Source organism: Hypanus sabinus, chromosome 2 (genome assembly GCF_030144855.1).
Source record: "Hypanus sabinus isolate sHypSab1 chromosome 2, sHypSab1.hap1, whole genome shotgun sequence".
NCBI classification, from domain to species: domain Eukaryota; kingdom Metazoa; phylum Chordata; class Chondrichthyes; order Myliobatiformes; family Dasyatidae; genus Hypanus; species Hypanus sabinus.
In genome coordinates, this window is record NC_082707.1 from 150390838 (window position 1) to 150413606 (window position 22769).

Genomic DNA, 22769 nt, shown 5'->3' on the forward strand with positions numbered 1-22769 from the left:
TAATCCATGGTGGGTAGCTTTTTCTGGTATATAAATTCTGAGTTGTTTACAGGTGTAGCTCTCACATGAAGGTCGTTAAGAGTCATAGAGGTAATGAGAAAGTCATTAAAGGAGGTGTGAACTGTTGTGGAAGCACCTGAGTAGAGAAGTTAAGACTATGGCTATGTCCACACTACACCGGATAAATCCGTAACTGAAGCTTTTTCTCTTTGTTTTCACCCTTCCTCCACACTAAAATGACGTTTTCGTCCCCTGAAACCAGAGCTTTTCAGAAATGCTTTCCAGGGTGGGTATTTTTGAAAACGCTGCTTGGGCAGATCAGTGTGGACAGCGTAACTGGAGACTTCTGAAAACGCTGTCAGACGGCAGCACGCTATTTCATTGTTTTCTTGAATGCAACCTAACAATTTCAGAACAGACGGCAATGAGACTGAAGCCAGAAGAGTTAGAAATGTATTCACCAAATACTTTGACCCATAACTTACTGAATAAATAAGTATACTCACTTTGCCCTGTTTTCTGTCCTTGCTGATATGAAGGTGGTTTACCTATTTATGCAAGTACTTCTCTGACAATAGATGTGTAACAGCCTAATGTAGCATTGTATGGAAATACAAGATAATACTGATGCAGACATGTTTTATACATTTAACAAGGTGCTTTATTAATGCAACAGAGTTAGTCAGTTTTTCAATGTTCATCGTCAGCTGGGTCAATCTGTCTGTGAACTCCCTGTCGGTTGCCTCCATACACTCCAGTATTTGTTTTTTTTTACTTTTAAGTTCTCCTGCGCGAAAGCCAACAGCTGTCTGTCATTTTCTAGTTTGTAACTACACAAACGCGCACTTTTACGGTGAGATTCAACACCAAACATGTTGCTTGTTTTCGGTAGATGTGTTCTGCACATGCCCAGTAGGAGAAGATTCGCCAAAATCTCCTTTTCAATGTGGATGGAGATATTTTCAAAAACACATAGTGTGGACACCTATCATTTTTATGCGAAACTGGCGTTTTCAAAATTATCTGGTCTAGTGTGGATGTAGCCTACATTGTAAGTAGCTGATAGGTGGTGTCATACCCCACACCCTCCGTTCTGGGATGAGTTTTCCAGTTTGTCCTCCCTATCCAAAATGTGCACATTGTTGTCATTGAAGGAGTGTCCCTTGTCCTTTAGGTGTAGCTATATAGCTGAATCTTGACCTGAGGTGTTAGCTTCCTGTATTTGCCATCCATTTGTGGCTTCGTCTTGCCAATATGCAGATCTGTGCAGTTCTCATTGCTTTGGATAGCATATACAATATTGCTCCATTTACATAAAAAACACTATATGCTGGCAGAACTCAGCAGCCAGACAGCATCTATAGGAGGAGGTAATAACGATGTTTCTCCTCCTGAAACCATTCCTGATGAAGGGTTTTGGCCCAAAACATCGTTATTACCTCCTCCCATAGAGGCTGTCTGGCCTGCTGAGTTCTGCCAGCATTTGGTGTTTTTTATTTATTTCCAGCATCTGCAGATTCACTCGTGTTGCTCCATAGGTTCCTGGGGATGGACACGTATTCGTCTGAGTGTATTTGTAGGTTTAAAAAACATGGGGATTTAGTGTAGGTTGAAAATCCTTCTGTTTCAACCAGGGGTTAGAACTGAAGAAGTCTCTTGGATGAGTGGTGAAAAGTCTTTTAGCCTTGATTTACTAACATGTGATATTATCTTGGATAAGGCAGGCACAGGTAAGGTCAGCCCCTACCAGTAACAGAGCACATCATTCAAAGAGCAGAATGTGTAGGTTGTGGGGAGCACTGTGATCAGGAGCTGGATAGATGAATGCCCGGTTCATGACTAGGAACTTACATAGTTATCATGGTATCTCTGTGAAGAACCTTGCAGCTACAAGTCCTTTAATTATTCAGCACGCAAACTGCAGCACCAGGGGTCCTAACATACTAAACCATTGCTACACTTGATTAGGAATGCCTACAGTTCTATGACTAGACCACATTTAGAGAAATCTGATCACTTGTCTGTCCTCCTCCTACCTGCATACAGGCAGAGGCTGACGAACAAGGTTTCAACAAAGAGGGGGTCACAGGCGGCAGAGGAGTGGCTCCAGGATAGCTGTGAGTCAGTAGACTGAACCATGTTCATCAGAGGATCTGAACAGTTGTTACAGATTTTATTAAAACAGTTACAGATTTTCATAAAACATATTGAGGATGTCCCAATAAAATCATTCAGAAACTTCACCAAACAGAAGCCTGAGATGAACTATGAGATTTGTAATCCGTTCAGGGTCCATTCAGAGACATTCAGGTCTGGCGACCAAATAAGATACAAGAGGTCCAGGTACGATCTCTAGACAGCCGTCTCACATATGAGTTGGCAGTTCTAGACTAAACTTGAGTCTCTGGGGGACGCCCTATAGCTGCAGCAGGGCTTGAATGCTATTACCCTTTACAAAGTGAAACCAAATGGCATAGGTGACAACAAGCCTTCTCTCCAAGATGATCTCAATGCCTTCTATACTCACTTTGACCATCAAAATCAAAATATGGAGGAACCTTAATGAAATCCCATAGCCCCCCGTAGACCTGTGTTTCAGTCTGTGCATCCTTCAGAAGGATGAACCCATGGAAAGCATCTGGTCAAGAGAGGGTACCTGGCAAAGTACTACAGACCTGTGCTGATCAACTGGCTGGTGTGTTCACAGATATCTTTAATCTCTTGCTTTGGCAATCTGAGGTACTCTCATGCTTTAAGCAGTCTTTGATTATACCAGTGCTTAAGAAGAAGTGGTAAACTCAGTGACTATAATCCAGTAGCACTTATGTCCATAGTGATGAAGCGTTTTGAGAGGTTGTTGATTAAGCATAGCATCTCCTGCCTGAGAAGTGACTTGGATCTACTCCATTTAGCCTACCGGCACAGCAGGTCTACAGTGGGTGCCACTACATTGGCTCTTCACTCAACCCTGGAGCATCTGGACAGCAAAGGTTCATACATCAGGATGCTCTTTATCGACTGTCATCCTCGCAAAACTAATCAATAAGCTTCAGGATCTTGGCTTCCATACCTCCTTGTGCAATTAGCTCTTCGATTTCCTCAATTGCAGACCCCAGTCAGTTTGGATTGGCAACAACGTGTCATCCACAATCTTCATCAGCACAGTTGTGGCACAAGGCTGTGTCCTAAGTCCCTGCTCTACTCACTTTATACCTATGATTGTGAGGCTAAGCACAGCTCCAATGCTATATTTAAATTTGCTGATGACACCACTGTGTGCTGAATCAAAGGTGGTGATGAATCAGAAGATAGGAGAGAGATTGAAAATCTGGCTGAATGGTGCCACAACAACAATCTTTCACTCAATCGCAGCACATCAAAGGAGCTGATTGACCTCAGGAGGAGGAAACCAGAAGCCCATCAGCCAGTCCTCGTCAGGGTATCAGAGGTGGAGAGGGTTAACAACTTTAAATTCCCCGGTGTTATCATTTCAGAGGACCTGTCCTAGGCTTAGCACATAAGTGCAATCACAAAGAAAGCATGGCATGCCTCAACTTCCTTAGAAGTTTGTGAAGATTTGGCATGTCATCCTAAGCTTTTACAAACTTCTATAGGTATATGGTAAGAGCTTATTAACTGGTTGCATCATGGCCTGGTGTGGAAACACCAATGGCCTTAAATGTAAAATCTTACAAAAATAGGATTCATGGGTAAATCTCTCCACACCGTTGAGCACATCTACTTGGAGCATTGACACAGGAAAGGAGCATCTATCATCAGAGACCCCCACCACCTAGAATATACTCTCTTCTCGCTGCTGTCATCAGGCAGAAGGTACAGGATCCTCAGACACACATCACCAGATCCTCCTGAACCAGAGGGAGAACTTCACTCGCCCCAGCACTGAACTGTTCCCACAATCTATGGGCTCACTTTCAAGGACTCTTCATCTCATTTTCCTGACATTTTTTGCTTATTTGTTTATTATTTTTTCTCTTTCGTACTTAACTGTTAGTTGTCCTTTGCACATTGGTTGTTTGTCCATGCTGTTGTGTGTAGACATTCATTAGTTCTAATGTGTTTACGGACTTACCATGTATGCCTTCAAGAGAATGAATCTCAGGGTTGTATTTGGTGACATATCTGTACTTTGATAATAAATTTAATTTGAAAACTACTTTGAACTTTGAATGAAAGGGCTAATTAATAGAAATTGCCATGGATCGAACCTTGAGTCTGTGAAAGCCTGCAAACCCATAAAATTTGATGATCCTATGTCATGCCACAGTAGCTTTGAGATTACTCCAAGGGTGATGAATTACGCAGCTCTTACAGCACAACTGATGTTGCAAGGATACCTGTGATTGTCTGAAATTAGGAACTGAATGCAGTTACACAGTTCTTGCCTTGTGCAGTAGGAATAGATGCCTGACACTGTAGGCACAGGCCACCTCTACACTGGAGCACTGCCTTTTCAAAAACAAAGATCTTCCACAAGTTGTGCTCCCTTTATATTCAATGCCACTACTTTTCAAGTTGAGGCTACTTTGGAAATGAAACCTTGAACATACGAGCCATATCAGTTATCAAGTTAACACGTTACTTTACCCCTCACTGTCTCCTTCAGGGATTGGAGAGATTAGCTTTCACATGTGCAGAAAAACACATTGAATTATGTCTTTTGCATCAAATCAATGAGCATTCTGCCAGGCAGACGACAACTGTTAGCATGCTGCCTTTGCAAATGTAGCTTCCCATAACTCACTAACCATAGTCATATGTCCTTCTGAATATCAGAGGAAACCCACATGGTCACGGGTAGATGTTCAAGTTCCTTACAGATAATCAGATAATTGTGGGAATCCAAACTCGATTTTACAGCTGGCTCTTTAAGAATGTTACACTAACACCTGCTCTACCATGCTACACACACACACACACACACACACACACACACCACAGCCAACCTCCTCATTTCCCACCCAACTGATCCACCTTCCCTTTAACATTCAAACGTTGCATGCTTCTGTCATTGACACTTTCGACCTATTCTCTGCCAGTCCAATCTACTCTTGAACCACCTCCTGCCCTGTCAGAGGGGCCTCCATTGGATGCTTACACTCCTTCCCTCTGTGGACACCCTGCCTAAGTTGTCAAAGTTTTCCATTTCCCAGCTACACATACCCTGCACCCTCTCATGCTGTATACATAAACCTGGACCTGCACCTGTCATGCTGTGTCCACACACCTGGTCCTCTACCTGACATGCTGTGTCCATACACCTGGTGCTGTACCCTGTCATGCTGTGTCCATACACCTGGTCCACTACCTGACATGCTGTGTGCTTACACCTGGTGCTGTACCCTGTCATGCTGTGTCCATGCACCTGGTACTGCACCTGTCATGCTGGGTCCATAAACCTGGTCATGCACCTGTCATGCTGTGACCATACACCTGGTCCTCTACCTGTCATGCTGTCCATACACCTGGTCCTGCTCCTGTCATGCTGTGTCCATACACCTGGTCCTGTACCTGTCATGCTGTGTCCATACACCTGGTCCTGTACCTGTCATGCTGTGTCCATACACCTGGTCCTGTACCTGTCATGCTGTGTCCATACACCTGGTTCTGTACCTGTCATGCTGTGTCCATACACCTGGTCCTGCACATGTCATGCTGTGTCCATACACCTGGTCCTGTACCGTGTCATGCTGTGTCCATACAGCTGGACCTTCTCCTGTCATGCTGTGCCCACCTGGTCCTCTACCTGTCATGCTGTGTCCATACACCTGGTCCTGCACCCTCTCATGCTGTGTCCATACACCTGGTCCTGCACCTGTCATGCTGTGTCCATACACCTATTCCTCTACCTGTCATGCTGCACCCATACACCTGGTCCTGTAACCTGTCAAGCTGTGTCCATACACCTGGTCCTGTACCATGTCATGCTGTGTCCATACATCTGATCCTATAACCTGTCATGCTGTGTCCATACAACTGGTCCTCTACCTGTAATGCTGTGTCCATACACCTGGTCCTGCTCCTGTCATGCTGTGTCCATACACCTGGACCTGCAACTGTCATGCTGTTTCCATACACCTGGTACTGCACATGTCATGTTGTGCTCATACACCTGTTTCTGCACCTGTCATGTTGTGTCCATACACCTGTTTCTGCACCTGTCATGCTGTGTCCATAAACCTGCTCCTGTACCGTGTCATGCTCTGTCCATACACCTGGTCCTCTACCTGACATGCTGTGTCCATACACCTGGTCCTGCACCTGTCATGCTGTGTCCATACACCTGGTACTGTAACCTGTCATGCTGCGTCCATACACCTGGTCCTGCTCCTGTCATGCTGTGTCCATACACCTGGTCCTGCACCTGTCATGCATTGTCCATACACCTGATCCTGTAACCAGTCATGCTGTGTCCATACACCTTGTCCTCTACCTGTCATGCAGCATCCATATACCTGGTCCTACTCCTGTCATGCTGTGTTCATACACCTGGTCCTGCACCTGTCATGCTGTCCATACATCTGGTACTGTACCATGTCATGCTGTGTCCATAGACCTGATCCTGTAGCTTGTCATGCTGTGTCCATACACCTGGTCCTGCACCCTGTCATGCTGTGTCCATACACCTGATCCTGTAACCAGTCATGCTGTGGCCAAACACCTGGTCCTGTACATAGTCATGTTGTGTCCATACACCTGGTCCTGTACCATGTCATGCTGTGTCCATACATCTGATCCTATAACCTGTCATGCTGTGTCCATACACCTGGTCGTCTACCTGTAATGTTGTGTCCATACACCTGGTCCTACTCCTGTCATGCTGTGTCCATACACCTGGACCTGCAACTGTCATGCTGTGTCCATACACCTGGTACTGCACCTGTCATGCACTGTCCATACACCTGGTCCTGCACACTCTCATGCTGTGTCCATACACCTATTCCTCTACCTGTCATGCTGCACCCATACACCTGGTACTGTAACCTGTCATGCTGTGTCCATACACCTGGTCCTGCTCCTGTCATGCTGTGTCCATACAGCTGGTCCTGCACACTCTCATGCTGTGTCCATACACCTATTCATCTACCTGTCATGCTGCACCCATACACCTGGTACTGCACCTGTCATGCTGTGTCCATACAACTGGTCCTCTACCTGTCATGCTGGGTCCATACACCTGGTACTGTAACATGTCATGCTGCGTCCATAGACCTGGTCCTGCTGCAGTCATGGTGTGTCCATACACCTGGTCCTGCACCTGTCATGCTGTGTCCATACACCTGATCCTGTAACCAGTCATGCTGTGTCCATACACCTGGTCCTCTACCTGTCATGCTGTGTCCATACACCTGGTCCTGCACCTGTCATGCTGTGTCCATACACCTATTCCTCCACCTGTCATGCTGCACCCATACACCTGGTCCTGTAACCTGTCATGCTGTGTCCATACACCTGGTCCTGCTACTGTCATGCTGTGTCCATACAACAGGTCCTCTGCCTGTCATGCTGCGTCCATACACCTGGTACGGTAACCTGTCATGCTGCGTCCATACACCTGGTCCTGCTCCTGTCATGGTGTGTAGATACACCTGGTCCTCCACCTGTCATGCTGTGTCCATACACCTGGACCTGCTCCCTCTCATGCTGTGACCATACACCTGGTCCTGCACCTGTCATGATGTGTCCATACATCTGTCATGTTGGGTCCATACACCTGATCCTGTAACCAGTCATGCTGTGTCCATACACCTGGTCCTCTACCTTCAATGCTGTGTCCATACACCTGGTCCTCTACCTGTCATGCTGTGTCCATACACCTTGTCCTGCTCCTGTCATGATGTGTCCACACCCCGGGTCCTCTACCTGTCATGCAATGTCCATACACCTGGTCCAGTACCCTGTCATGCTGTGTCCATACACCTGGTCCTGTACCCTGTCATGCTGTGTCCCTACAATTGGTCCTGTACCCTGTCATGCTGTGTGAATACACCTGATCCTGTAACCTGTCAGGCTGTGTCCATACACCTGGTCCTCTACCTGTCATGCTGTGTCCATACACATGGTCCTGCTCCTGTCATGCTGTGTCCATACACCTGGTCCTCTACCTGTCATGCAGTGTCCATACACCTGGTCCAGTACTCTGTCATGCTGTGTCCATACACCTGGTCCTGTACCCTGTCATGCTGTGTCAATACACCTGATCCTGTAACCTGTCAGGCTGTGTCCATACACCTGGTCCTCTACCTGTCATGCTGTGTACATACACCTGATCCTGTAACCTGTCAGGCTGTGTCCATACACCTGGTCCTCAACCTGTCATGCTGTGTCCATACACCTGGTCCTGTCCACTGTCATGCTGTGTCCATACACCTGCTCCTGTACCCTGTCATGCTGTGTCCATACACCTGATCCTGTAACCAGTCATGCTGTGTCCATACACCTGGTTCTCTACCTGTCAAGCTGTGTCCATACACCTGGTCCTGCTCCTGACATGCTGTGTCCATACACCTGGTTCTCTACCTGTCATGCTGTGTCCATACACATGGTCCTGCTCCTGACATGCTGTGTCCATACACCTGGTCCTCTACCTGTCATGCAGTGTCCATACACTTGGTCTAGTACCCTGTCATGCTGAGTCCATACACCTGGTCCTGTACCCTGTCATGCTGTGTCCATTCAATTGGTCCTGTACCCTGTCATGCTGTGTCCATACACCTGGTCCTGTCCACTGTCATGCTGTGTCCATACACCTGGTCCTGTCCACTGTCATGCTGTGTCCATACACCTGGTCCTGTACCCTGTCATGCTGTGTCCATAAAGCTGATCCTGTAACCAGTTAGGCTCTGTCCATACACCTGGTCCTACTCCTGTCATGCTGTGTCCATAAACCTGGTCCTCTACCTGTCATGCTGTGTCCATACACCTGGTCCTGTACCCTGTCATGCTGTGTCCATACACCTGGTTCTCTACCTGTCAAGTTGCATCCATACAACTGTTCCTACACCTGTCATGCTGTGTCCATAAACCTGGTCCTGCTACTGTCATGCTGTGTCCATACAACAGGTCCTCTGCCTGTCATGCTGCGTCCATACACCTGGTACGGTAACCTGTCATGCTGCGTCCATACACCTGGACCTGCACCTGTCATGCTGTGTCCATATACCTGGTACGGCACATGTCATGCTGTGGCCATACACCTGATCCTGCTCCTGTCATGTTGTGTTCATACACCTGGTCCTGCTCCTGACATGCTGTGTCCATACACCTGGTTCTCTACCTGTCATGCTGTGTCCATACACATGGTCCTGCTCCTGACATGCTGTGTCCATACACCTGGTCCTCTACCTGTCATGCAGTGTCCATACACTTGGTCTAGTACCCTGTCATGCTGAGTCCATACACCTGGTCCTGTACCCTGTCATGCTGCGTCCATACATCTGGTACTGTACCATGTCATGCTGTGTCCATACACCTGGTTCTCTACCTGTCAAGATGCATCCATACAACTGTTCCTACTCCTGTCATGATGTGTCCATACACATGGTCCTCTACAAGTAATGCTGTGTCCAGACACCTGGACCTGCACCTGTCATGCTGTGTCCATATACCTGGTCCTCTACATGTAATGCTGTGTCCAGACACCTGGACCTGCACCTGTCATGCTGTGTCCATACACCTGGTCCTCTACATGTAATGCTGTGTCCAGACACCTGGACCTGCACCTGTCATGCTGTGTCCATATACCTGGTACGGCACATGTCATGCTGAGTCCATACACCTGATCCTGCTCCTGTCATGCTGTGCCCATACACCTGGTCCTCTACATGTAATGCTGTGTCCAGACACCTGGACCTGCACCTGTCATGCTGTGTCCATATACCTGGTACGGCACATGTCATGCTGTGGCCATACACCTGATCCTGCTGCAGTCATGGTGTCTCCATACACCTGGTCCTGCACCTGTCATGCTGTGTCCATATACCTGGTACGGCACATGTCATGCTGTGGTCATACACCTGATCCTGTAACCTGTCATGCTGTTTCCATACACCTGGTCCTGGAACCACCATGCTGTGTCCATACACCTTGTCTTGCACCCTCTCATGCTGTGTCCATACACCTGGTCCTGCACCTGTCATGCTGTGTCCATACAACTGGTCCTCTACCTGTCATGTTGGGTCCATACACCTGGTCCTGCTGCTGTTATGCTGTGTCCATACACCTGGTCCTGCACCCGCCATGCTGTGTCCATACACCTGGTCCTCTACCTGTCATGCTGTGTCCATACAAATGGTCCTGCACCCTCTCATGCTTTGTCCATACACCTGGTCCTGCACCTGTCATGCTGTGTCCATACAACTGGTCCTCTACCTGTCATGTTGGGTCCATACACCTGGTCCTGCTGCTGTTATGCTGTGTCCATACACCTGGCCCTGCACCCGCCATGCTGTGTCCATACACCTGGTCCTCTACCTGTCATGCTGTGTCCATACAAATGGTCCTGCACCTGTCATGCTGTGTCCATACACCTGGTCCTGCTGCTGTTATGCTGTGTCCATACACCTGGTCCTGTACCTGTCATGCTGTGTCCATAGACCTTGTCCTGCACCCTCTCATGCTGTGTCCATACACCTGATCCTGCTCCTGTCATGCTGTGTCCATACAACTGGTCCTGTAACCTGTCATGCTGAGTCCATACAACTGGTACTGTAACCTGTCATGCTGCGTCCATACACCTGGTCCTGCTGCTGTCATGGTGTGTCCATACACCTGGTTCTGCACCTGTCATGCTGTGTTCATACACCTGATCCTGTAACCTGTCAGGCTGTGTCCATACACCTGGTCCTCTACCTGTCATGCTGTGTCCATACACCTGGTCCTGCTCCTGTCATGCTGTGTCCATACACCTGGTCCTCTACCTGTCATGCTGTGTCCATACACCTGGTCCTGCTCCTGTCATGATGTGTCGATACACCTGGTCCTCTACCTGTCATGCAGTGTCCATACACCTGGTCCTGTACCCTGTCATGCTGTGTCCATACAATTGGTCCTGTACCCTGTCATGCTGTGTCCATACACCTGATCCTGTACCTGTCATGCTGGGCCATACACCTGGTCCTGCACCCGCCATGCTGTGTCCATACACCTGGTCCTCGATCTGTCATGCTGTGTCCATACACCTATTCCTCTACCTGTCATGCTGCACCCATACACCTGGTCCTGTAACCTGTCATGCTGTGTCCATACACCTGGACCTGCTCGAGTCATGCTGTGTCCATACAACTGGTCGTCTACCTGTCATGCTGGGTCCATACACCTGGTACTGTAAACTGTCATGCTGCGTCCATACACCTGGTCCTGCTGCTGTCATGGTGTGTCCATACACCTGGTCCTGTACCCTGTTATGCTGTGTCCATAAACCTGGTCCTGTACCCTGTCATGCTGTGTCCATAAAGCTGATCCTGTAACCAGTCATGCTGTGTCCATAAAACTGATCCTCTAACCAGTCATGCTGTGTCCATACACCTTGTCCTCTACCTGTCATGCTGCATCCATATATCTGGTCCTACTCCTGTCATGCAGCGTCCATACACCTGGTCCTGCTCCTGTCATGCTGTGTCCATACACCTGGTCCTACTCCTGTCATGCTGTGTCCATACACCTGGTCCTGCTCCTGTCATGCTGTGTCCATACACCTGGTCCTACTCCTGTCACGATGTGTCCATACACCTGTCCCTGTACCCTGTCATGCTGTCTCCATACACCTGGTTCTGCACCTGTCATGCTGTGTCCATACACCTGGTCCGCTACCTGTCAAGCTGTGTCCATACACCTGGTCCTGTACCCTGTCATGCTGTGTCCATACACCTGGTTCTCTACCTGTCAAGCTGCATCCATACAACTGTTCCTACACCTGTCATGCTGTGTCCATAAACCTGGTCCTACTCCTGTCATGCTGTGTCCAGACACCTGGACCTGCACCTGTCATGCTGTGTCCATATACCCGGTACGGCACATGTCATGCTGTGTCCATTCAATTGGTCCTGTACCCTGTCATGCTGTGTCCATACACCTGGTCCTGTCCACTGTCATGATGTGTCGATACACCTGGTCCTCTACCTGTCATGCAGTGTCCATACACTTGGTCTAGTACCCTGTCATGCTGAGTCCATACACCTGGTCCTGTACCCTGTCATGCTGTGTCCATTCAATTGGTCCTGTACCCTGTCATGTTGTGTTCATACACCTGTTTCTGCACCTGTCATGCTGTGTCCATACACCTGTTTCTGCACCTGCCATGCTGTGTCCATACACCTATTCCTCTACCTGTCATGCTGCACCCATACACCTGGTCCTGTAACCTGTCATGCTGTGTCCATACACCTGGACCTGCTCCCTCTCATGCTGTGTCCATACACCTGGTCCTGCACCTGTCATGATGTGTCCATACATCTGTCATGTTGGGTCCATACACCTGATCCTGTAACCAGTCATGCTGTGTCCATACACCTGGTCCTCTACCTTCAATGCTGTGTCCATACACCTGCTCCTGCTCCTGTCATGCTGTGTCCATACACCTGGTCCTCTACCTGTCATGCTGTGTCCATACACCTTGTCCTGCTCCTGTCATGATGTGTCCACACCCCTGGTCCTCTACCTGTCATGCAATGTCCATACACCTGGTCCAGTACCCTGTCATGCTGTGTCCATACACCTGGTCCTGTACCCTGTCATGCTGTGTCCCTACAATTGGTCCTGTACCCTGTCATGCTGTGTGAATACACCTGATCCTGTAACCTGTCAGGCTGTGTCCATACACCTGGTCCTCTACCTGTCATGCTGTGTACATACACATGATCCTGTAACCTGTCAGGCTGTGTCCATACACCTGGTCCTCTACCTGTCATGCTGTGTCCATACACATGGTCCTGCTCCTGTTATGCTGTGTCCATACACCTGGTCCTCTACCTGTCATGCTGTGTCCATACACCTGATCCTGCTCCTGTCATGATGTGTCGATACACCTGGTCCTCTACCTGTCATAAAGTGTCCATACACTTGGTCTAGTACCCTGTCATGCTGAGTCCATACACCTGGTCCTGTACCCTGTCATGCTGTGTCCATTCAATTGGTCCTGTACCCTGTCATGCTGTGTCCATACACCTGGTCCTGTCCACTGTCATGCTGTGTCCATACACCTTGTCCTCTACCTGTCAAGCTGCATCCATATACCTGGTCCTAATCCTGTCATGCTCTGTCCATACACCTGGTCCTACTCCTGTCATGCTGTGTCCATACACCTGGTCCTCTACCTGTCATGCTGTGTTCATACACCTGGTCCTGCACCTGAAATGCTGTCCATACATCTGGTACTGTACCATGTCATGCTGTGTCCATACACCTGGTTCTCTACCTGTCAAGATGCATCCATACAACTGTTCCTACTCCTGTCATGATGTGTCCATACACCTGGTCCTCTACATGTAATGCTGTGTCCAGACACCTGGACCTGCACCTGTCATGCTGTGTCCATATACCTGGTACGGCACATGTCATGCTGTGGCCATACACCTGATCCTGCTCCTGTCATGTTGTGTTCATACACCTGTTTCTGCACCTGTCATGCTGTGTCCATACACCTGGTCCTGTCCACTGTCATGCTGTGTCCATACACCTGGTCCTGTACCCTGTCATGCTGTGTCCATAAAGCTGATCCTGTAACCAGTTAGGCTCTGTCCATACACCTGGTCCTACTCCTGTCATGCTGTGTCCATAAATCTGGTCCTCTACCTGTCATGCTGTGTCCATACACCTGGTCCTGTACCCTGTCATGCTGTGTCCATACACCTGGTTCTCTACCTGTCAAGTTGCATCCATACAACTGTTCCTACACCTGTCATGCTGTGTCCATAAACCTGGTCCTACTCCTGTCATGATGTGTCCATACACATGGTCCTCTACAAGTAATGCTGTGTCCAGACACCTGGACCTGCACCTGTCATGCTGTGTCCATATACCTGGTCCTCTACATGTAATGCTGTGTCCAGACACCTGGACCTGCACCTGTCATGCTGTGTCCATACACCTGGTCCTCTACATGTAATGCTGTGTCCAGACACCTGGACCTGCACCTGTCATGCTGTGTCCATATACCTGGTACGGCACATGTCATGCTGAGTCCATACACCTGATCCTGCTCCTGTCATGCTGTGCCCATACACCTGGTCCTCTACATGTAATGCTGTGTCCAGACACCTGGACCTGCACCTGTCATGCTGTGTCCATATACCTGGTACGGCACATGTCATGCTGTGGCCATACACCTGATCCTGCTGCAGTCATGGTGTCTCCATACACCTGGTCCTGCACCTGTCATGCTGTGTCCATATACCTGGTACGGCACATGTCATGCTGTGGCCATACACCTGATCCTGTAACCTGTCATGCTGTTTCCATACACCTGGTCCTGGAACCACCATGCTGTGTCCATACACCTTGTCTTGCACCCTCTCATGCTGTGTCCATACACCTGGTCCTGCACCTGTCATGCTGTGTCCATACAACTGGTCCTCTACCTGTCATGTTGGGTCCATACACCTGGTCCTGCTGCTGTTATGCTGTGTCCATACACCTGGTCCTGCACCCGCCATGCTGTGTCCATACACCTGGTCCTCTACCTGTCATGCTGTGTCCATACAAATGGTCCTGCACCCTCTCATGCTTTGTCCATACACCTGGTCCTGCACCTGTCATGCTGTGTCCATACAACTGGTCCTCTACCTGTCATGTTGGGTCCATACACCTGGTCCTGCTGCTGTTATGCTGTGTCCATACACCTGGCCCTGCACCCGCCATGCTGTGTCCATACACCTGGTCCTCTACCTGTCATGCTGTGTCCATACAAATGGTCCTGCACCTGTCATGCTGTGTCCATACACCTGGTCCTGCTGCTGTTATGCTGTGTCCATACACCTGGTCCTGTACCTGTCATGCTGTGTCCATAGACCTTGTCCTGCACCCTCTCATGCTGTGTCCATACACCTGATCCTGCTCCTGTCATGCTGTGTCCATACAACTGGTCCTGTAACCTGTCATGCTGAGTCCATACAACTGGTACTGTAACCTGTCATGCTGCGTCCATACACCTGGTCCTGCTGCTGTCATGGTGTGTCCATACACCTGGTTCTGCACCTGTCATGCTGTGTTCATACACCTGATCCTGTAACCTGTCAGGCTGTGTCCATACACCTGGTCCTCTACCTGTCATGCTGTGTCCATACACCTGGTCCTGCTCCTGTCATGCTGTGTCCATACACCTGGTCCTCTACCTGTCATGCTGTGTCCATTCACCTGGTCCTGCTCCTGTCATGATGTGTCGATACACCTGGTCCTCTACCTGTCATGCAGTGTCCATACACCTGGTCCTGTACCCTGTCATGCTGTGTCCATACAATTGGTCCTGTACCCTGTCATGCTGTGTCCATACACCTGATCCTGTACCTGTCATGCTGGGCCATACACCTGGTCCTGCACCCGCCATGCTGTGTCCATACACCTGGTCCTCGATCTGTCATGCTGTGTCCATACACCTATTCCTCTACCTGTCATGCTGCACCCATACACCTGGTCCTGTAACCTGTCATGCTGTGTCCATACACCTGGACCTGCTCGAGTCATGCTGTGTCCATACAACTGGTCGTCTACCTGTCATGCTGGGTCCATACACCTGGTACTGTAAACTGTCATGCTGCGTCCATACACCTGGTCCTGCTGCTGTCATGGTGTGTCCATACACCTGGTCCTGTACCCTGTTATGCTGTGTCCATAAACCTGGTCCTGTACCCTGTCATGCTGTGTCCATAAAGCTGATCCTGTAACCAGTCATGCTGTGTCCATAAAACTGATCCTCTAACCAGTCATGCTGTGTCCATACACCTTGTCCTCTACCTGTCATGCTGCATCCATATATCTGGTCCTACTCCTGTCATGCAGCGTCCATACACCTGGTCCTGCTCCTGTCATGCTGTGTCCATACACCTGGTCCTACTCCTGTCATGCTGTGTCCATACACCTGGTCCTGCTCCTGTCATGCTGTGTCCATACACCTGGTCCTACTCCTGTCACGATGTGTCCATACACCTGTCCCTGTACCCTGTCATGCTGTCTCCATACACCTGGTTCTGCACCTGTCATGCTGTGTCCATACACCTGGTCCGCTACCTGTCAAGCTGTGTCCATACACCTGGTCCTGTACCCTGTCATGCTGTGTCCATACACCTGGTTCTCTACCTGTCAAGCTGCATCCATACAACTGTTCCTACACCTGTCATGCTGTGTCCATAAACCTGGTCCTACTCCTGTCATGCTGTGTCCAGACACCTGGACCTGCACCTGTCATGCTGTGTCCATATACCCGGTACGGCACATGTCATGCTGTGTCCATTCAATTGGTCCTGTACCCTGTCATGCTGTGTCCATACACCTGGTCCTGTCCACTGTCATGATGTGTCGATACACCTGGTCCTCTACCTGTCATGCAGTGTCCATACACTTGGTCTAGTACCCTGTCATGCTGAGTCCATACACCTGGTCCTGTACCCTGTCATGCTGTGTCCATTCAATTGGTCCTGTACCCTGTCATGTTGTGTTCATACACCTGTTTCTGCACCTGTCATGCTGTGTCCATACACCTGTTTCTGCACCTGCCATGCTGTGTCCATACACCTATTCCTCTACCTGTCATGCTGCACCCATACACCTGGTCCTGTAACCTGTCATGCTGTGTCCATACACCTGGACCTGCTCCCTCTCATGCTGTGTCCATACACCTGGTCCTGCACCTGTCATGATGTGTCCATACATCTGTCATGTTGGGTCCATACACCTGATCCTGTAACCAGTCATGCTGTGTCCATACACCTGGTCCTCTACCTTCAATGCTGTGTCCATACACCTGCTCCTGCTCCTGTCATGCTGTGTCCATACACCTGGTCCTCTACCTGTCATGCTGTGTCCATACACCTTGTCCTGCTCCTGTCATGATGTGTCCACACCCCTGGTCCTCTACCTGTCATGCAATGTCCATACACCTGGTCCAGTACCCTGTCATGCTGTGTCCATACACCTGGTCCTGTACCCTGTCATGCTGTGTCCCTACAATTGGTCCTGTACCCTGTCATGCTGTGTGAATACACCTGATCCTGTAACCTGTCAGGCTGTGTCCATACACCTGGTCCTCTACCTGTCATGCTGTGTACATACACATGATCCTGTAACCTGTCAGGCTGTGTCCATACACCTGGTCCTCTACCTGTCATGCTGTGTCCATACACATGGTCCTGCTCCTGTTATGCTGTGTCCATACACCTGGTCCTCTACCTGTCATGCTGTGTCCATACACCTGATCCTGCTCCTGTCATGATGTGTCGATACACCTGGTCCTCTACCTGTCATAAAGTGTCCATACACTTGGTCTAGTACCCTGTCATGCTGAGTCCATACACCTGGTCCTGTACCCTGTCATGCTGTGTCCATTCAATTGGTCCTGTACCCTGTCATGCTGTGTCCATACACCTGGTCCTGTCCACTGTCATGCTGTGTCCATACACCTTGTCCTCTACCTGTCAAGCTGCATCCATATACCTGGTCCTAATCCTGTCATGCTCTGTCCATACACCTGGTCCTACTCCTGTCATGCTGTGTCCATACACCTGGTCCTCTACCTGTCATGCTGTGTTCATACACCTGGTCCTGCACCTGAAATGCTGTCCATACATCTGGTACTGTACCATGTCATGTTGTGTCCATACACCTGGTTCTCTACCTGTCAAGATGCATCCATACAACTGTTCCTACTCCTGTCATGATGTGTCCATACACCTGGTCCTCTACATGTAATGCTGTGTCCAGACACCTGGACCTGCACCTGTCATGCTGTGTCCATATAGCTGGTACGGCACATGTCATGCTGTGGCCATACACCTGATCCTGCTCCTGTCATGTTGTGTTCATACACCTGTTTCTGCACCTGTCATGCTGTGTCCATACACCTGTTTCTGCACCTGCCATGCTGTGTCCATACACCTATTCCTCTACCTGTCATGCTGCACCCATACACCTGGTCCTGTAACCTGTCATGCTGTGTCCATACACCTGGACCTGCTCCCTCTCATGCTGTGTCCATACACCTGGTCCTGCACCTGTCATGATGTGTCCATACATCTGTCATGTTGGGTCCATACACCTGATCCTGTAACCAGTCATGCTGTGTCCATACACCTGGTCCTCTACCTTCAATGCTGTGTCCATACACCTGCTCCTGCTCCTGTCATGCTGTGTCCATACACCTGGTCCTCTACCTGTCATGCTGTGTCCATACACCTTGTCCTGCTCCTGTCATGATGTGTCCACACCCCTGGTCCTCTACCTGTCATGCAATGTCCATACACCTGGTCCAGTACCCTGTCATGCTGTGTCCATACACCTGGTCCTGTACCCTGTCATGCTGTGTCCCTACAATTGGTCCTGTACCCTGTCATGCTGTGTGAATACACCTGATCCTGTAATCTGTCAGGCTGTGTCCATACACCTGGTCCTCTACCTGTCATGCTGTGTACATACACCTGATCCTGTAACCTGTCAGGCTGTGTCCATACACCTGGTCCTCTACCTGTCATGCTGTGTCCATACACATGGTCCTGCTCCTGTCATGCTGTGTCCATACACCTGGTCCTCTACCTGTCATGCTGTGTCCATACACCTGATCCTGCTCCTGTCATGATGTGTCGATACACCTGGTCCTCTACCTGTCATGCTGTGTCCATACACATGGTCCTGCTCCTGTCATGCTGTGTCCATACACCTGGTCCTCTACCTGTCATGCAGTGTCCATACACTTGGTCTAGTACCCTGTCATGCTGTGTCCATTCAATTGGTCCTGTACCCTGTCATGCTGTGTCCATACACCTGGTCCTGTCCACTGTCATGCTGTGTCCATACACCTTGTCCTCTACCTGTCAAGCTGCATCCATATACCTGGTCCTAATCCTGTCATGCTCTGTCCATACACCTGGTCCTACTCCTGTCATGCTGTGTCCATACACCTGGTCCTCTACCTGTCATGCTGTGTTCATACACCTGGTCCTGCACCTGAAATGCTGTCCATACATCTGGTACTGTACCATGTCATGCTGTGTCCATAGACCTGATCCTGTACCCTGTCATGCTGTGTCCATAGACCTGATCCTGTAGCCTGTCATGCTGTGTCCATACACCTGGTTCTCTACCTGTCAAGCTGCATCCATACAACTGTTCCTACACCTGTCATGCTGTGTCCATAAACCTGCTCCTACTCCTGTCATGATGTGTCCATACACCTCGTCCTCGACATGTAATGATGTGTCCAGACACCTGGACCTGCACCTGTCATGATGTGTCCATATACCTGGTACGGCACATGTCATGCTGTGGCCATACACCTGATCCTGCTCCTGTCATGTTGTGTTCATACACCTGTTTCTGCACCTGTCATGCTGTGTCCATACACCTGTTTCTGCACCTGCCATGCTGTGTCCATACACCTATTCCTCTACCTGTCATGCTGCACCCATACACCTCGTCCTGTAAACTGTCATGCTGTGTCCATACACCTGGACCTGCTCCTGTCATGCTGTGTCCATACAACTGGTCGTCTACCTGTCATGCTGGGTCCATACACCTGGTACTGTAAACTGTCATGCTGCGTCCATACACCTGGTCCTGCTGCTGTCATGGTGTGTCCATACACCTGGTTCTGCACCTGTCATGCTGTGTACATACACATGATCCTGTAACCTGTCAGGCTGTGTCCATACACCTGGTCATCTGCCTGTCATGCTGTGTCCATACACCTTGTCCTCTACCTGTCATGCTGTGTCCATACACCTGGTCCTCTACCTGTCATGCTGTGTCCATACACCTGGTCCTGCTCCTGTCATGCTGTGTCCATACACCTGGTCCTCTACCTGTCATGCTGTGTTCATACACCTGATCCTGCACCTGTCATGCTGTCCATACATCTGGTACTGTACCATGTCATGCTGTGTCCTTAGACCTGATCCTGTAGCTTGTCATGCTGTGTCCATACACCTGATCCTGTAACCAGTCATGCTGTGTCCATACACCTGGTTCTCTACCTGTCAAGCTGCATCCATACAACTGTTCCTACACCTGTCATGATGTGTCCATAAACCTGGTCCTACTCCTGTCATGATGTGTCCATGCACATGGTCCTCTACAAGTAATGCTGTGTCCAGACACCTGGACCTGCACCTGTCATGCTGTGTCCATACACCAAGTACGGCACATGTCATTCTGTGGCCATACACCTGTTTCTGCACCTGTCATGTTGTGTCCATACACCTATTCCTCTACCTGTCATGCTGCACCCATACACCTATTCCTCTACCTGTCATGCTGCACCCATACACCTCGTCCTGTAACCTGTCATGCTGTGTCCATACACCTGGTCCTGCTCCTGTCATGCTGTGTCCAAACAACTGGTCCTCTACCTGTCATGCTGGGTCCATACACCTGGTACTGTAACCTGTCATGCTGCGTCCATACACCTGGTCCTGCACCTGTCAGGCTGAGTCCATACACCTGTTCCTCTACCTGTCATGCTGCACCCATACACCTGGTCCTGTAACCTGTCATGCTGTGTCCATACACCTGGACCTGCGCCTGTCATGCTATGTCCATACAACTGGTCCTCTACCTGTCATGCTGGGTCCATACACCTGGTACTGTAACCTGTCATGCAGCGTCCATACACCTGGTTCTGCTGCTGTCATGGTGTGTCCATACACCTGGTTCTGCACCTGTTATGCTGTGTCCATACACCTGGTCCTATACCCTGTCATGCTTTGTCCATACACCTGGTCCTGTACCCTGTCATGCTGTGTCCATAAAACTGATCCTCTAACCGGTCATGCTGTGTCCATACACCTTGTCCTCTACCTGTCATGCTGCATCCATATATCTGGTCCTACTCCTGTCATGCTGCGTCCATACACCTGTTCCTGCACCTGTCAGGCTGCGTCCATACACCTGTTCCTCTACCTGTCATGCTGCACCCATACACCTGGTCCTGTAACCTGTCATGCTGTGTCCATACACCTGTACCTGCGCCTGTCATGCTGTGTCCATACAACTGGTCCTCTACCTGTATTGCTGGGTCCATACACCTGGTCCTGTACCCTGTCATGCTGTGTCCATACACCTGGTCCTGTACCCTGTCATGCGGTGTCCATACACCTGATCCTGTAACCAGTCATGCTGTGTCCAAACACCTGGTCCTGTACCCTGTCATGCGGTGTCCATACACCTGATCCTGTAACCAGACATGCTGTGTCCAAACACCTGGTCCTGTCCACTGTCATGCTGTATCCATACACCTGATCCTGTAACCAGTCATGCTGTGTCCATACACCTGGTTCTCTACCTGTCAAGCTGCATCCATACAACTGTTCCTACTCCTGTCATGATGTGTCCATACACCTGGTCCTCTACATGTAATGCTGTGTCCAGACACCTGGACTTGCAATGGTCATGCTGTGTCCATACACCTGGTACTACTCCTGTCATGCTGTGTCCATACACCTGGACCTCTACCTGTCAGGCTGCGTCCATACACCTGTTCCTCTACCTGTCATGCTGCACCCATACACCTGGTCCTGTAACCTGTCATGCTGTGTCCATACACCTGGTACTACTCCTGTCATGCTGTGTCCATACACCTGGACCTCTACCTGTCAGGCTGCATCCATACACCTGTTCCTCTACCTGTCATGCTGCACCCATACACCTGGTCCTGTAACCTGTCATGCTGTGTCCATACACCTGGTTCTGCACCTGTTATGCTGTGTCCATACACCTTGTCCTGTACTCTGTCATGCTGTGTCCATACACCTGGTCCTGTACACTGTCATGCTGTGTCCATAAAACTGATCCTCTAACCAGTCATGCTGTGTCCATACACCTTGTCCTCTAGAAGTCATGCTGCATCCATATACCTGGTCCTACTCCTGTCATGCTGTGTCCATAAACCTGGTCCTCTACTTGTCATGCTGTGTTCATACACCTGGTCCTGCACCTGTCATGCTGTCCATACATCTGGTACTGTACCATGTCATGCTGTGTCCATAGACCTGGTCCACTACCTGTCAAGCTGTGTCCATACACCTGGTCCTGTACCCTGTCATGCTGTGTCCATACACCTGGTCCTGCACCCTCTCATGCTCTGTCCATACACCTGGTCCTGCACCTGTCATGCTGTGTCCATACACCTATTCCTCTACATGTCATGCTGCTCCCATACACCTAGTCCTGTAACCTGTCATGCTGTGTCCATACACCTGGACCTGCTTGTGTCATGCTGTGTCCATACAACTGGTCGTCTACCTGTCATGCTGGGTCCATACACCTGGTTCTGTAAACTGTCATGCTGCGTCCATACACCTGGTCCTGCTGCTGTCATGGTGTGTCCATACACCTGGTTCTGCACCTGTCATGCTGTGTACATACACCTGATCCTGTAACCTGTCAGGCTGTGTCCATACACCTGGTCCTCTGCCTGTCATGCTATGTCCATACACCTTGTCCTGTACCTGTCATGCTGTGTCCATACACCTGGTCCTCTACCTGTCATGCTGTGTCCATACACCTGGTACTGCTCCTGTCATGCTGTGTCCATACACCTGGTACGGCAC